This window comes from Nymphaea colorata, chromosome 1, assembly GCF_008831285.2.
Source record: "Nymphaea colorata isolate Beijing-Zhang1983 chromosome 1, ASM883128v2, whole genome shotgun sequence".
In the NCBI taxonomy this organism is placed as follows: domain Eukaryota; kingdom Viridiplantae; phylum Streptophyta; class Magnoliopsida; order Nymphaeales; family Nymphaeaceae; genus Nymphaea; species Nymphaea colorata.
Genome location: NC_045138.2, coordinates 10,339,782 through 10,356,719, shown reverse-complemented (window position 1 = coordinate 10,356,719; position 16,938 = coordinate 10,339,782). Strand labels below are relative to the sequence as shown.

The 16,938-nt window shown below is 34.9% G+C and overlaps 1 long non-coding RNA gene across 1 annotated transcript; it reads left to right on the top strand.

The window, feature by feature from the left end:
* The first annotated feature begins 8,475 nt into the window (after positions 1-8,475).
* On the top strand, positions 8,476-9,971 carry LOC116246425 (uncharacterized). The gene is made up of 3 exons (XR_004170682.2): positions 8,476-8,522; positions 9,589-9,638; positions 9,718-9,971. It is a non-coding gene; the product is annotated as an uncharacterized LOC116246425 (long non-coding RNA).
* Positions 9,972-16,938: the final 6,967 nt, after the last annotated feature.

Below are 16,938 nucleotides of genomic sequence, written 5' to 3'. Positions count from 1 at the left end.
GCCGATGGCCCGACCGACCACCTTTGGGGCATCAGAGAGAGAGAGAGAGAGAGAGAGAGAGATCAAGGACAAGGTTGGTTTGGGGTTAAAATGCCCAACAAATGGTCCAACCTCCATAAAGGATTTTATATATATATATATATATATATATATATAGTAGATTAAACCAACCAATTCAGCTTCCTCGTCCCTTTTTTGGTCTTTTCATATCGATTGAAGACAAAAACTAGATTAAAATAAATTTTTATCACTAATTTAACTTTATATTGCCAAAACTCATGTTGTGCCAGACTCGGCTGAGTCTTGGTGTGGATCAGGGTCTTAACGACGTGTGACCCAATAAGAGAACAATCCCGGTCCGACTTGGGTGATTCCTGAGCCAGATTGCTGGGTTTGCCAACTATGGTTTGGAGATAGCCATTTTATCTCTGTTGAGGAGATTTGAGGCACATTTGTGTTGATGAGAATGGAGAAGACCATTAGCTGTCTAATGAGCCTTCATACTGAGAAAAAAAAATGAGAACACTCAAGTCCTTAAGAGCAAATATAATCCCAATTTGGAGATAAGAGATGTATGAACCTTGAACTATTTCCAATCAACAGAATGTCATCAACATGTAATCAACATAAACTAATATATAATACAAAATATCTCATTGTTTGAAAATAGATAGTGATCTACCGGTCTTGGATAAAGCAAAGCCATAGAGTAGGAGTACTTTGCTTTTGAGACCAAACTCTAGGAGCCTGTTTGATCCCATATATAACCTTGTTTAATTTGCAAACAAGATTAAATCCATATTCAAAGCCTTATGGTTGAGCCATGTAAATTATTTTTGGAGGTCCTCATTGAGAAATGCAATATTTACATCAAATTATCAAATTCACCCATTTGAAACTAATCGCAAGAGATATAATTGTTCAAATGGTGGTTTGCTTGACAACCAGACTAAACTAATCAAAATAGTCGATGTCTAACTATTGTATATTGCCTTGAGCCATAAGTCGACCTTTTTAGCATTCAATATTGGCCCTATCAACTTTTCCTTTTATTTTGTAAATCCAACATTGCGATTTGCCAAAGGTGAAACGAGAGTCCATGTGTTGTTGAGTTACTTGTGAGCGTCACTCATTTGCCATGGGTTACAATCATTGAACAGTTGATGAGCAAGGTTAAAGTCTGGTCTAGAGAAAATCGATGAAAAAATTTTGTGTATATGTATTTCAGTCATGGAACGTGTAATGATTTGAAGGGTGTGAATGGGTTGTCTAATGTGTGGAGGATCGAGTGAAGAAGGTTGAGATATCAATGCTGGTGTGGTTGGATTAAGAGAAAGAGAATCTGATGGTGGGTGAGTTTCATAGGATGTACAGCCATGACTAGGCATGTGAATGGGCAGATTTGTCATTGGCTTTGGTGGAGTTAAGGTTCAATAGTTTTGAAAAGGAAGTTGGTGCTCATTAAAAATAGGGGTGCACAACGAGTCGAGCTACTCAAGCTCGACTCGTAAGCGAGTTCGAGCTGCTTCATTAGTTAAACAAGTCGAGCTCGAGTTCACGAGTCGACTCGTTTAACTAATCGAGTCGAGTTCGAGTTCACTCAAGTAGACTCGTTACAGCTCGACTCGGCTCGATTAAACTAACGGTTTTAAAAAAACCGGTTCATGCTTCTCACTTCTTCTCAGGCGGGAAAAAGGTTTAGGGTTTTCTTTTTTTCGTTCTCCATCTCTCCCACTCCGACTCTCCCTCTCTCGCCATCTTCGCTCTTCGTCTTCCGTCTTTCCTACTGCGGCTCTGCCTCTCTCTCTCTTCTCGTCTTCCCTCTCTCCCTCTCTCTCTTTTTCCCATCTTCCCTCTTCCGTTGACGACCAGATGACCAGACCTGAGGCCACCCTTCGCCTTCGGTCTTCCATCTTTCCAACCGCTCTCTCTCTTCCTGTTTGCTCTTTCTCTTCCCATCTTCCCTCTTTGAGTCTTTCGTCGAACAGACGACCACCCTTCTAGGCTCCTCACAGCACCGCACGGCCTGCACAAGCATGGCCACACCACCATCTGGCCACCAGCCACTGGCCAACGGCCCACCGGCATCCCGTCTATCTTTTCTTATCAGTGGTATGTAATTTTTCCCCTCCCTCTCTCTCTCTCTTTGTGTTGTGGTTCGTTTCTTGAGTGAAGGTTTTGTCAAGTTGGTATTTTTGCGATTCTCGTCCATCTTCTTTCTCTAGGGTTTGGGTTGTGATTTTTTACTGTTTGGAAGAAGAGGTTTTGTTAAGCTTTTTGGTGTTGCTGAAGAGAATATCAGTTGTATGGTAATGCTACAGTTTGGCAGTCTCGTCTCTATCTCTAGATGTCGGGTGTCTGGAACCTTCATACTATATCAAAAGAAAATAAGATGAATCTTCACTTGTTGTTTGATTTACTGCAAGCAAGCGGGTAAGTTTAATGAATGGATGGTCTGCCCCATATGTTAGGGGATGATTACAATCGGTAGTTCTTTGGACCTGCATGTGTTCTTACGAGGTGGATGCAAGGTTAATGCTATGTTCTTCTTATGGCATTTTTTTGGTTCATATTATTCCATATGATGAGAGGTATCTGCCACTGGGTTGACAAGGACTCTATGCATATGGCATTATGAGAAGGTGCTTAATCTTCATATTCTTTTTTGTTATGTTGTCACAAAAAGTATTATAGTTGCATTTTCCTTGAGGTTATGTCTTATTTAGAATAGTGTTTTGGATGCACGTATGTTTGCGTCCCAAAATTTTCATTGGTTTTGGAGTACTCCAGAAAAATGAGGTTTTTATTTTGAAAGAGGAAAGAAAGGGACTCGCCCGACGGTACGAGGATCGACCGTTCCCGGCGCCTTTACCGGGGTAATCAACCCAAGGGATATGTTTATCATTCATGCATTTTGTTTTAACTTAAACATCTTTTTTATTCTATATTCAGTGTAGAAAATATTGAAAGTTTGAAGTTTCAAACTTTTGAAATTGCTTGAAAATGTGAAATGTTTTGAGGAAAAAGTAGAACTAGTAAATATCATTTGAAAAACTTGTGAAATCATTTTGAAATTACTTTAGTGTTATCTTAAGACTTTAAGTAGGTTTGAGATTTTGCTCTAATTCGGTTACCACCTAACTAGAGCTCCATCCCTTCTTGCTTAAGTTCTTTTGGAGAGGTGCTTGTGATCATAAGTGAAATAAAGTGGGTGAGAATGTATGGATGCATTTACCCTATATGATTGAAAGAATGTAAAACATTCATACCACAACATTCATCTAAAGTCATTCCTACCACAACATACATATAAGATTTCGTTGTTATAATTATTGTATATAAGAAGGAAAAGTTTTTAAAAAAGGATAGGGATTGTAGACCATCAAGCAAGATTCTAATATTGGGTCAATACTTAGTTTGTGATCTTAATGAAGTTGGTAAATAGAAAGTTCGTGAGAGGAGAATGTTAAAAAGAATACAAGAGATAAAACACTCCTATGAAAAGAAAGAGAGAGAGATAGAGAAAGACATGCATACATGTATACATACCATCACATACACATATATGAAGCTTAAGAGAAAAAGATGTATTGATTTGAAAAGAAAGAGAGATTTTAGAGGAAAAGAAAAATGTCATACGTATATATGGGTATGAGAAATTTTATAAGAGAAGATATTTGTCTTGAAAAGAGGAATAAATATTTGAAAGAGAGGAAATGGAGCACATGTACATGCGTATTCATGCACATATGAAAATTTATAAAATGAAAAGTGAAAGCATAGAGGGAAAGATGAGGGGTCATCATGTTAGCATAGATGTATATAACATGTGTATACATCCATACCTTCACAAGATTAGAAATCAAGGAACAACTTAAAATTATTAACTTCAAGTTTAATGTGGGCCGGAAGGGAGCTTGGACTCATGCAAGAGTCTAAGCTAAGTCCCTAAGGCCATGTTAGAAGGTTCCTTTTGAAAATGTTTTGGAAAATATGATTTATATAAGCATAAAATATTATTATTTAGTTTGTTGTAAGGGATATATTTCTTCTACCATTGGGTATAGAAGAAAACAAGCAACACAACGAGGCACTCGTTAGGGTTCCTAATGGGATGATTAAAAAGGAAACTAGTGCAAAATGACATGTACATTTTCGTGAGGGTATATCCCAGGTTGGACAAGTCCCAACCTCAAAAATTAATATAAAAATAAAGAGTCCCCAAACCACACTCTCATTCCCACCATACATTCACATATAAGTAAAAAAATAAATAAAAAAAAAAAACCAAGCAACTATGCATGGATAATATATAGACAACATTCAAGGAATGAAAGAGAGAAAGAGGATGACAGAAAGTGTAAGGTTCAATTCGGAGGGAGGACATGATGTAACTATGAAATGATATGTCACCTCATTTTCTCATGTTCCCGGTGCACTTGAGTATAGCCTCTTGACTCTAAAATAGAGACTGAGAGCTATCTCATTTGGCCATAGGGAAATAAGAAATAGAGGAAAATATGAGGAAGCAAAAGAACAACAAGAATGCATTCATGAAAAGAAAGAACATGATTAAAATGAAAGATCATCTCATCTTTCCATGCTCCCGGTGCATTTGAGCATAGCCTCTTGTCTCTAAAAAGAGATTGAATGCTACCTACTTTAGCCATGGGGAGATGAAGATGAAGAAAAAATATAAAAAGAAAAACAATGCTATATTTAATAAAAGAGAGCATGCTTCAATCACGAAATGAAAGATCCTCTCATCTTTTCATGCTCCCAATGCACTTGAGCATAGCCTCTTATCTCTAAAAAGAGATTGAGTGCTATCTCCTTTGGCCATTGGAAGATGAAAATGAGAAAATGAAGAAAGAAAGACAATGCTATATTCAATAAAAGAGGAAACATGATTCAATCATGAAATGAAAGGTCCTCTCATCTTTTCATGCTCCCAATGCACTTGAGCATAGCCTCTTGTCTCTAAAAAGAGATTGAGTGCTATCTCCTTTGGCTATGAGAAGAGGAGGAAGAGAGAAAAGAAAATAACAAGAACAAGGATATACTAAAGAAAGGAAATAACAATAACAACAAGAATATATTCATGAAGGGAAAGAACAACAACAACAAGAATATATTGAAGAGAAGAAAGAACAAAAAGATATTAACGAAGAGAAAGAACAACAACAACAAGAATGCTTAAAAGAACATGATTTAATCATAAAATAAAATATCATCTCATCTTTTCATGGCCCCCGGTGCGCTTGAGCATAGCCTCTTGTCTCTAAAAAGAGGTTGAGTGCTATTCCCTTTGACATAGATAGATGAAGATGAGAAGAGAAAATGAAAGAGAAATGAGAGGGATGATGGTTACATACCTCTAATGAGAAATGACCTAAGGAAGATGAACACCTTCACTTGAAGATCCCCTTTGAGTGAAGCTCTAAGATGATGTCTCCAAGAGGGTTGTAGTTTGCTCCAAGTTAAAGAGTGGAAGAGGGAGAAAGAGAGAGCTCAAGAGAAATTCTAAGTCTTCAATTGAGAATACACTAGAGTTTCTCCCAAGGGCTAATCTTGCCCATGAGGGGGGATATGGAGGGTATTTATAGAGGATTTTAGAGCCAAAACCCTAAATTTGAATTTTTTGACTTAAAAAGACTAAACTCACCCTCTAAATGATGATTGTTTTGTCAAAAGAAAGGGCAAATGAGTCATATCCATCCAAAAAGACTAAAATTACCCTCTAAAAGGAGACTTTTTGTTAAAAGAAAGGGCAAATTTGGTCTTGTCCACTCAAAAAGACTAAAATCACCCTCTAAAATGAGACTTTTTGTAAAAAAAATGATAAATTTGGTCTTGTCCACCTAAAAAGACTAAAATCACCCTCTAAAAGGAGACTTTTTGTCAAAAGGGAGGGCAAATTTGGTCTTGTCCACCTAAAAAGACTAAAATCATCATCTAAAAGGAAACTTTTTGTCAAGGAAGGGCAAATTTGGTCTTATTCACCCAAAAAGACTAAAATCACCCTCTAAAAGGAGACTTTTTGTCAAAAGGAATGGCAAATTTGGTCTTGTCCACCCAAAAAGACTAAAATCACCCTCTAAAAGGAGACTTTTTTGTCAAAAGGAGGGGCAAATGAGTCTTAAATGATCAATTTGGATCTGAACTTGGGTTTTGGATCTGAAAATAGTATTTTAGATTTAATTTGGATCTGAAAGTTGTATTTTGGATTTAATTTGGATCTAAGAGTTGTATTTTGGATTTGAATCTTGTGCCTAAATTTGAATTTCGCACTTGGATAAAACATCATAATCTTTTAGAAAAATTTGGGGTGATTACAACGTATCATGTTGGAAACTGTTGGCTGGTCCTTTTTAAGCCTATGGTTGATTTGCAAAGGCTTGTGGTGATGAACAGTGAAGAACTTAAATTGTGTGAGCGTTGCTATTTGACATTGTTACTTGTGTTCCTTCTTGAGTCAGTAAGATATTTCAATCTATGATAATTTTATTTTACTTTTTTGGGTCTTGTTGATGGAATTACTCATATATTGTCTTTGCCTCCGTTGTCTCATATAATAAATACTCATAGTTATTTGTATTGGTTTAGACAGTAATACTTAATGATGCAGTGGGCCCTTGCAAGAACAAACAGAAATAGTATGAAAACTGTTGATGGAGGAGCCTGTATGACATCTAACAAGTCCGTTGCACTAAATAGTTGCAATACCGGTTCAAAGGTTGTGCATTTTAATTGGACTTTTTCTTTTCTTTGGAACCAGCAGTGTTTAGCAGTGTTTAACTTCAATGTTCTCAGGATCTAACTTGATCATAATTTCATAGATTTCAGGATCACAAAGTTGCAGCCATAACACTGAATGGTTCACATAGGTGAGGCTACAATTCTTTTTTCTCAGAGATGGAGCTTATTTCTTGAAGTCATTCTTCATTGCTTGGTTTTTTGGTGACTTGTTTCCTGTTTTCCTTTTTCATTTTTGGATGGCATGCAAAGTTCTTTTAGCTCTATATTTACTGGTTTCACTTTCTTGGCTCAATGGCTGTGTTCTCTTTACCAACATGCAATATGTAATTCATTTCCTGCAAAAGAAAGTACGTTTCTCAATTTTTTAGTTGAATCAATATTACACTTCTTTTGGGCTTTCAGGTATATCTTTGTCACATTTGTTGCACTTCCACTTGACGAGCGTTGCAAAATCTTCTTAGTGTTGTGACTCACGATGTTTTTGGTAGAAGATAATGACACCATGGAGACCATTGAAGGTCTAATCTTATGCACTTCTCTGTCTTCAAGTGTCATTGATGTCAATGTTTTTTTTTATTTCTTCTGTTCTTCACTGTTATATATATCGTTACGTATGTGTAAAATGTTTTTTCTGAGGCCATATATGTAGCTAAAACTTAAAGCCTCTCTGACACTTTCATGTTGTGTTATGTTACAATTTAAGTGGGCATGTTCATTACTCAATTACGACCATGTTGTGTTATGTTACATTTTACCAATTAAAGCATTTGTAATGTCATGGCAGGGGATTTATCTTTCATCAATTTTACAGGAGACCTACCTAATTCTTTCGGTTTGCTGTCAAATCTTTCAACTCTGTAAGTATGATTTGTGCCTTAGTGTATATGTTCTTTAAGCGGCTTGTGTACATGAGAGAAAAATATGGGATTTATTGAAGTGTAATGAACCTAGTCATTTTGATGTTCCGTTCTTTATGAAGTAGAATACATACTATCTAATTATGTTTTCCATTTAGTTTCTTTCAATGAAGCTTGCAACTGTCAATCCGCTACTGGATTTCAGCATAGAGGGGCATGGTGCTCCAAAAGTCATGCCATGACCTACTTGCCCTTCCGATTCAAATTCTTCAGTTGCATGGTACTGGAAATGCTAGCAAATTGTATTTGCTTATTCAGAACTGAGTCAAAAATTGTCCTTGCGAAAATAATTGGTGGATGTGTTCATTGTTGCATTTCTTGCTTGTTTAATCAAGTGATTCATTGATTTACTGTACGGCGTAGTTGAAAATTCAAAATTTTGCACTCTATTAACTTAAGCAAGTTTGTTTACTTGCTTTAAATGGTTGAGTTTGCCTTTCGCTTCATGCGTGGTGGACATCTAATGATTCAGTGGGACGACTCAAAAGTTAGGCCTGGTGGAGAGAGCCTTTCATGGAATGCTTATTTTATAACTAATTTCACATTATTGAAGTGATTATTGCATCTTCACTTTTGTCTGCGGTTTTAGCCCATTTGCGTAGGGAGTTTCTTCTTTATGTTCTTGTTGTAATTGTGTCATCTTCCTTGCAGGAGCTATCACCAAACACATGCTCATATTTATTGGAGACCATCTTTTCTCCACCATTGGAGCCAATGTCAACAGCTTGTTTATAGTCGTGCTGGTATAGTGAACTAATGTACGGGGTGTAATATATGTTGGACTAATTTGGTAGTTCTGGAGCACCTCAATAGCAGTCATTCCTGCTCATCTTTTGCAGCCTCTTGGTAGGTTTTGGTCCTTCTTCAATTTATGCCCATTTTTCTTAGGAGAGAGAAGATACTAGTCTTTTGGTTTGAAGATGCTTCAAGGAAACTTTTGTAGATGCACATATTGCTGGTGATCTTGAAGATTGAAGCATAGGTCATGAACTTTGTAGATGTTTATTTTGATTTTAAGGAGAGATGAAACAAAAATAAAGTCTGAATGTGAAAATGTGAGTAGTGCATATTTATTCACTTACCTATGTGGCTCTGATGTCTTACTCATCCTGGAAGGTGTCTTGTTGCAGTTAAGCTGGTGACTGCCTTTGTGCTTTGAAACCTAGATAGCTTCCACCAAAAGCTGGCTAATGTAACTGAAATCCACTTCGACATTTTTATACTTTAAGCAAAGGGTTTTTTTTTTTTTAAGGTAACTGTTTGAAGTCTTTGATTTGATTTATGGGACACACTAACGTAAAAACATCATGATATCATCTACCGTTTGTTTTGAAAATTGGAAACCACTTGCCCTCTTTTCTTTGCGATCAATATCTTACCAATATAATCATCTCATAGTACATGTTATGCATCATGACATTAGAAGTTCTAAATTTCTTTTGTTTGGTTGTGTTGGGAACTGCAAGGTGACTGGCTGATTTCAGAATTAACTTAGTAACTGATGACCCTTAGATTTATGTACACACATAAAGAGTCTGCTGGCAAAGATATGAAAAAGTGAAGTATATGTTTGTAAGATGCAGTTTTTGGAGAGTTTCCAATAATTTTGTTTCGTAGTAGCTGCTGATTTGATGTTACCTCTTAACCAAGGACAACTGGGGTGCATCTTGATAAACTTTTATGCTTTACCATACTATTGTGGTTCCTGTGGTCAGTTACATGATTATATATATCTAAACTGGTCTTTGAACTTGAGCAGTGAGGTCATCCGGACTTTAGTTTTTTTTTTTTCCTGTAATTTTGTCTGAAGTATCACCCATCACTGTGCATCCCATGGTTGAATTGTTTGTGGTAATGTATTCGCAGTTCTGTAAGATTCATGTTTTTCTGTTCTTTTATTTTCCTTTTTTAGGAAAGCTGTTATTCTGGGGTGGCGGTAATGCAGCTGGCAATACCATTCGGGTATTAATTTTTAAGTTTGAACTGCTTGGACTGTGAACTCGTTGTCAAATTTGAATTAAATATGCTGAAATCGTTGCAGGTTGGCATAATTCCGTGGTTGGTAGTAACAAACAGAGTGAGTGAATTTGCCATCCGCAAGTTGTCAGTGGTTGCCATTGCACACTAAATCGTTACCAAACATCTTAGTTGCAAGATTTAGGCAGTCTACAGTCTCAGGCGGCCCTCACCATCGGGAGCAATTCAGGAGCAGATGCATTCGCTAGTCTATGCTTTATCTACAAAACCTGCTCATGTGTGCTTTAAATTTTTTGATTTTTTTCAGAGAAAGATATAATTTTGTTCATTGTGATAGGTAAGGTGTTCTAAATGAGAACCTCTTTGCACATGGTTGTTGGTTTATCCTCATGAATGGCATATGAACCTCTTATTATTATTATTTTTTTAAGTTGAAGTTTTTTTCAGGAAATCATAGGCAAAAAATAATTATGAGGATAAACATTAATGGGACATTTGTTTTCCTTGGTAACAAGTTAATCGAGCCTTAATCGAGCTCGTCGAAAGGATGAGTACCAAACGAGTTTATCGAGCCTTAATCGCGCTCAAGCTCAACAAGAACGGATGAGTAGTCAAATGAGTTTATTGAGCTTAATCGAGTCAAGCTCGAGCTTGACACGTGACTATCGAGTCGAGTTCGAGCTAGTGTAGTCGAGCTATTTTCGAGTTCAAGGTCTTACTTAGTCGAGCCGAGTTCGAGCTGGCCGAGCTCAGGCTCGACTTGGCTCGTGTTCAGCCCTAGTTAAAAATAATGTGTGGCAACGACTTTCTTGGATTTCATGTTGAGACAAAAAATATCCTTTGTAAACTCCACTATACCAAAAAAATGTATGAACGTCAAATTTGAAATCTAACTTGTCTTTTCTATAACCAATTAGATATAAGAAGCATAAGCGCAACCAAAAACCTTAAGCATTTGATAGTTTGAAGATTTTTGAAATAAAATTTAGAAAGGGCTTTTCCCGAAAGGCATATGATTAATTCATAAAATAGCAGCTCCAAAGGTAAATTATCAATATTCTTTATTCGTTTGGAAGAGGGGCGTGAATCATAAGGTCTAGACCTGTTTCCACTATGTGTCTCTATGCTTCCTTTCAGCTTTTCTATTTTGCTCATGAGTGCGAGGTCAAGAAATCCGATGAGAAATTTCTTAGCTATCCAAATATGATTTGGCAGAAATATAGTCTCCACCTCCATCAGTTGGAAGAAATTCAATTTTCCTTTCAAAAAGATTTTCCACTTTATTTTTAAAAACCTTGAAAATGGCAGCAGCTTCAAAGTTTCGCAAGACAAAATAGACCCATAAATATTTATTCATCAAAGAAATGGACATATTATTTGTGCTTTTGGGAAATTTTAAGGTTATATGCCCCCAAATGTCAAAGTACATCGATTTTAGAGGAAAGTTAAAGAGTTTTGAAATGAAATCGAATGCTTTTCATTCGTGGACAATCCACACACACAACAACAAGTAGATTTTTTCTAACACAGAAAAATTGTTGCTAAAACTTTTCATAAACAAAAATAACCTCACAAGCTCTGTCACTAAAAGTCAGTGACGCTGAATCTATTAGCAATGAAATTACTACTTATTACTAATCATCGACTATTAGTGATAAACTTTTTCGTTGTTAATTGACTACCACAAGGAAAATCTACGTTGCAAACATGAGTTTTCATTGGTGGTAGGTTGAGCAATTTATAGTTTCAGTAGTGATAATATGCATTGCAAATTGCTTAATCTTCAGTGAAGATATCTTGTGTTGCAAATTGTTTTACTCTTTTGTAACAAAATTTTGCGTTAGTAATTTTTTTTTTCAATACAAATATCACAACTTCAATTGGTGGAAACTGCAGTTCCATGCCAACTTCAATTGGTAGAAAATGTGTACAATACATTAAAAAAGGAAAAAAAACTTCAAAATTAGCATCTACACTGCATGATCTCGAAGCATAGAAGGTGCTGCAGTTTCCATCCATCTGGTGCCAGGAAAGCTTTGACACCTCCTTCTTTCCGCTATTGTCTGCCACTCTGCTTCTCTCTCCATTGTAGATCCTCACCATCATGGTGGACAACAAAAGTTTATTTCTCCAACAAGAATAAAGAAAACTTAGAGTTACTGCATTGAATAAGGAAAATATACAAGCATAAGCAGAACTTTATTGTTAGTACACAAAATTGACAAACAATTTAAAAAGAACTTGATGATTAGTGTATGTATCTTATGAAAAATGACTTGTCATATTCATATCCACATTTTAAGGCAAGGAGGGGGGATCTAAGATAAATGCCAGGAGGAGAGAAGTTGATGATCTTTCACCTATAAATGCTAGAAATTCTACATGATAGTGGTTTCTAAACTAGCTCAAAATCACACAATACGAAAGTAACAAGACAAAATAAACCCTTATTGAAGATCCATAGCTCACTTCTTTCCCTTTGAATGAGAAATTATACACAACTTTCAGCGACAGACATTTTGACAAGTGTTGTGAGTATTTTATTCATTTGGATTCAACTATATTGAATCTTGAAGAAATGTTGTATGTGTTTAAATTTTTAACTTTGGTATTCTTTAATTTGTAATTGCAAATGTTTTGCAGGGTCCAATACTTGCAGAGTAGTCAGTCATATTTGATAGATGGTGCTGAGAGGTCTGGCATTTGTTGCTTTTTAAATTAGAACTTGATTCATGATATGATGCATATAACAAATCTACATGTAATCAATTATCATGTTTTAGGTGCACAATGAAAGAAGTCACAAGGTCCCAATTGAGCAGTGGCTATTGTGAAGCTACTTCCTGGACAAAAGCTTCCTCTTCATATTAATAGGTCAGGGCAGCCATATGGACCACATGCCAAAGACTTATCATGATATTTGGGGGTTCTAGCTCGAGATGCAGATAAGGCACCACTTGTTTACTATACGTGGATTGAGTTGCCTATTTGTTACAAAGATGATGTATTGCTGAAAGTCAAGGTATTTATTTCACTTTGTGTCATTTTCAAAGACACTTATTATCTTAAATAAATGTATATTTACATTTTTTGTGATGCAGAATAACTTTGAGCCCCCAAACAAGAGAGGCCTTCGAGAGGCTTTTCGATGTTATGTGATGGACTCATTCAAGAAAAAATGGACTGGTTAGAGAAGCATCCTTCAAAATGTTTTTTACATCCATGATAACTGAGACGCATAATTGCAAGCTTGTCCCAAGGAGATACCTCAAGAGCAGTGGGAGTCTCTCATAGAATACTTCGATTATGAGAAGTCAAAGGCTAGTTTTTTATATAAATCGAATTAGCTTTTAATTATTGTCATTAGTGTTTCATTTTATTTTTCATTTCTAGCCACAAAGCATTAGAATTGCAAACAATTGTGCACAAGAGACAATGCTTCACACTTTGGGGGACAAAGAGCTTATCATGTTTTCGTGCAGAACCGGTTCCTATTCACAAAATTTGTTAAAGTATGTACTTAATCATAAGAACAATATTAATAATCTACTCACAAAGCATTAGAATTGCAAACAATTGTACACAAGAGACAATGCTTCACACTTTGGAGACAAAGAGCTTATCATGTTTTCATGCAGAACTGGTTCCTATTCACAAAATTAGTTAAAGTATGTACTTAATCATAAGAGCTATATTAATAATCTACTGTCATGCAGTGTTCAGATGGCAGTGATGGGATTGATATAGATTGTCTTGACGTGTGGATCTAAACCCACACAAGTGTGTGATTTCCAAGTAGGACAAAAGGCACTTCTCCTTTATTGTAAGTAGAGTTGGTTCACATTTATATATTTTTCTAAAATAAATGTATGCTAAATTGAAATGTTTTTCTTGTATTGCAAACTAGATTTAGAGGCCAAGCTTCACAACAGCAAACAAATGCACATATTGGTGATGTACTTTCACTTGAGCTTCCAAGGACTATGTTGGGCCTTCTTGTACATATGGGTTTGGTGCACATGTTGGAGATCTTGATGGGTCTAAACCAAACTGGAAGTCGCTTATGCTACAAAATGAAGCATTGGAGCATATAATAGAACATCTAGAGCGGCTCATGGAGCCATAAGGGTGGCTTGATGATGATGCATAAGACTTGGAATCACATTAATTTTTTGTATTTATTAGATGAAAACACATTTCTTTTTTGCATTTGGACAAAATCAGGAAATCATGTTTTCCTAGTTTCACATATGTTTTCTTCTTATACTTTCAGTTTATCTCCTATATCAGTTCTTGATTTCTATAAGCTAATTTGCAATGTCATTTTTTACATAACAATTTGATTTGGCATGTGGAATAATATTGGAACTCCAAAGCATCTTGGTATTCCAGTCGACACATACTCTAAAGCTCTGGCAGCCAGGCTGGGACTGAGCTTGTGGACTAGAGAAAGTGGATTGCAAGTCAATCTTATAGGGCCAATCATGCTATGATGTAGATATGGTTCTGGCTCATGTTTGATATGCTTTTAATGCTTATTACCTAGAAATGCATGAGTCCTGGTAGCTGTGATTTCAAGGGAATAGCTTCCATCACCACTATGGATCCAAGTAAGCAAATATATTTTCCACATGCAAGTCTAGTTTGGTGCTTGTGTCGAGGTTAGATAAAGTGGTGATACATCATGGGGCATCTAATGAAACAACAGGATAAAAGAATATCTCATTAATATTTGATTCAAGATGTTACAATCTAAAAATGTTACATATGGTGACTCTTTGATAGCTCAATCAAGTTTAGAGGACATGTGGATAGATTTTGCTGGCACATTTATTTGAACTCAAGAAACAACTTCATGAACTGTCTCTTCCAATTTAAGGTCATAAACTTCACTATCCAAAATATTTAGGTTTGCTTCATCAATAATTTCATCTAACATAGTTTGTTGACTTTGTATGTCAAATAAGTCTCGAAAATCTCACTTTTTCAACAAGTTGCCAATTTATGTTAACATGATCTTCTACACAAAAACTTGTCTAACTTGAGATGCGAGCAAAAATGGTTCATCATCCATACATGTATGTTGAGAGTTGACACACATGAAACCAAACTCATCCTTCTTCGTGCCTATAGAATGTGAACATAAAACATCAAGCCCATTACATTTAAATAAAATGAACTTCAAATCTCCATAACAATTCACTTCAAAGATATCTTTAATGATACTGTAGTAGGTAACTTCACCAATAATTAGATTTTTATCTCTTGCATCGGAAAAACTAGAAGTTGGTACATTGACAACAATGCCACTATTTATAACAAAAACCGTTTATAATAAAGTCATTATATTTCTTCACTACTTTCTTAGGATATTGGGAGAGTCAATTAACTTCATCATTCAGTTATTGACTTGTACTCATTTGACGTAAGTGACAAATCTATTGCAAATAAGTGTTTATATAAAATATATTAAAAATATAATTACAAGTAATGTCTAATATGTAACTTGCATGATCTTGAAACCATTATGGAAAGTAAACCGTGTGTAATTGCTCAAACTCATGAGGCCTTATATAATATTGTCTTCTCATCAAGTCTAAATGTTACCCATTGAAAAAACTGATATACTAGTCAAAGAAGTATGTACAATCATTCCAAATGAACATATATATATATATATATATATATATATATATATATATATATATATATATATATATATATATATATATATATATATACACACACACACACACACACACATACTTGTTGGAACATTTGGTTGTCTATATGCTCTCAGGAATGGCCTTTTCTCATGCTTGTGGAACTTTTTGTTGATCCAATGTCTTCATAGTTTCTTTCAGACCTATTAAAGCATGTTTCTATTTCATGTAAATGCTTGGAACAAAAAGTCAAACTTTTTTCTGTCAAATATACTTCAACAATGGATCTGTTTGGTTGACTTTTATTTTACACATAAAATTTGAGCTTCATCAAATATCTTAAATTTAAAGCACATCGTCAAATCAGTATCAATATTCTATAAAAAATTATAAACTACAGCAGCAAAATAAATACTTTTTTTCACTTATCTTTCAATGGAATACATCTAATGATATTATACATGTCCACCTAGTAAACTTCATAGGCTAATTGAATAGGCAAGTAGATCATAATATCAATAAAAGTTGGGGGAAAAATTTTTCTCCATATGATATAATGTCAAATATAATTTGCTCCTCCAAATGCTTCAATTCATTTTCTTTTCTAATTTTGTACATAATCCTTTAAAGAATATGTAGAACTCAATCAACATTGTACTTATCTTATTTGTTAAAGATCTTCATATGGCTAACAGACGAAATTGATGAATTAACATATGACAATCATAACCCTTTAACCTTGAGTCCTTATAGCTTTTCTAATGTAGACACTATGAAATATTTGATGCATAACCATCTAAAATTTTCAAATTCTTAAAGACATTGCAAAATATTGCCTTTTCTTTTATGCTTATAGTAAAACATGCAAAAGACAATAAAACCTTCTCAATTTCCTTACACTCTTGTTGATAAAATTGTTGCCTTACATTCATTGCTTGTAGGTTCAAACAAGAATTGTAATGATATATTTTCTTTCCTTTTATATTTAAAAATGTACTAATAATATTCTCACATACATTTTTTTATATGCATTACTTCCAAGTTGTGACGTAATAAATTGTCTTTCTAATATGACAAAGCAAAAAAAATACTATTTTTTTTAATTATATGGCAGTTGTCCGTGTTTCACTTCTTCTAGTGCATGAATTCTAGAAAGGGGTGGAGTAGCACATCTCAATTCCACGGTCCCATCAAATATTCATATATATATATATATATATATATATATATATATATATATATATATATTAATGTACATGTAAAAAATTTTGATGACACATGTAACATGTTTTTTTACTATTTTGCAAATGATAAGATAGTGTATTTTTTTGACATAAGGACATGCTAACTTTTCATTTACACTCCATCCTGATAAATCTCCATAAGCTGGAAAGCCATTTATTGTCCATAACAAAGCTGCATGCATTTGAAAACATTGTTTTTTGCTTGCATTATAAGTTCATTGTCAACATCTCATAGTAACTTCAATTCATCAATTAGAGGTTACAAATATACATCTATCTTTTCTCTAGGAGAAGTTAGCTCATAAATTAACAAAGACAAAACCATGTATGGCTGCCTCATACACATCCATGGTAGTAAATTATATATGACAAGTAATG